Source organism: Furipterus horrens, unplaced genomic scaffold (genome assembly GCF_987537825.1).
Source record: "Furipterus horrens unplaced genomic scaffold, mFurHor1.1.pri manual_scaffold_4, whole genome shotgun sequence".
NCBI lineage: Eukaryota > Metazoa > Chordata > Mammalia > Chiroptera > Furipteridae > Furipterus > Furipterus horrens.
The window spans coordinates 124070523-124071537 of NW_028327174.1; positions in this window are offsets into that span (position 1 = coordinate 124070523).

The window sequence follows — 1015 nt, forward strand, 5'->3', positions numbered from 1 at the left end:
AATGGCCGGGCCTGCACAGTTTTCTTAGCAGGGCGAGGCGGCGCCGGGGCTGCGCGCGGGTTCTTTCTGGCAAGCCATTGGCTGCCACTCTCGTATTTTTTTTTCTGCCTTAAGAGCCAACTGCGTTCGAAACACTGCGGGGGCGCGCGACAACGACACTTGCCCAGGCACCCGTGGGGAGCCCCGCCCCCTCTATCCCTAGGCGCTGGGTTGCAGGGGCGGTGGCGCGAGGAAATGGGGGTGAACAGGGGCGGGCGGTAAGAGAGTTGCTGATTGGACAAGAATCAGCGAGAGGGTGAAACCGGGGCGGTAGTGGGCGGGTGACGACGGTGCGCTCCAACCCGCCTCAGCCGCCTGTGGCTGTTGGGATACGGTTCCCGCGCGCCGGAGTTTAAAGGGCTGCTGGCTACCAGCCTGGCGCTTGGCTCCCGCCACCGCTCTGCGGTACGAAGCCGTCCCACTGCACAGGTTTTCAGTAGACCCCTAGAGCTGTCCAGTTTCTTAATCGGTTTCCCTCTGCCCTGCTGTCGAACTTGCTGTAAACTGACCCTGTCCGCGCTCCCCAACTTCCCAGGCTTAGGTGGTCAACAGGGTGCACCGTCGCCACCCCGGGCCTTGGTGATCCATATTTGTAAAGTGGGGTAGTTAAGGAAGTAGTCTCCGAGGTCCACGTATGTTGTTCACAGAGCGGAGGGAACACGAACTTAAGCATGTGTCCTTTCATACCCCGGACCGATGCCCCGAAGTCGCCCCGAGGATCCCCGCCCCGCCAGCAGTTCGCGGCAGGCCCGGGGCCTATCCTTTAATTCCTGCGTTTGGACTCGCGTGAAGCTCCAGGCTCCCCAAAGGGTTCTCGTTGTTCCAGACTCCTCTGCCCTCTCGCCTCGGGACCCCACCCCGAAGCCGAGGGATGCTGGAGAATTTGGGAGATTCTAACAGTAAGCTACCAAGAGCCACCGTGGGGGTCTGAAGCACCACACAGCAAATGAGGGCAAAATGGAATGTCCAGCCTCAT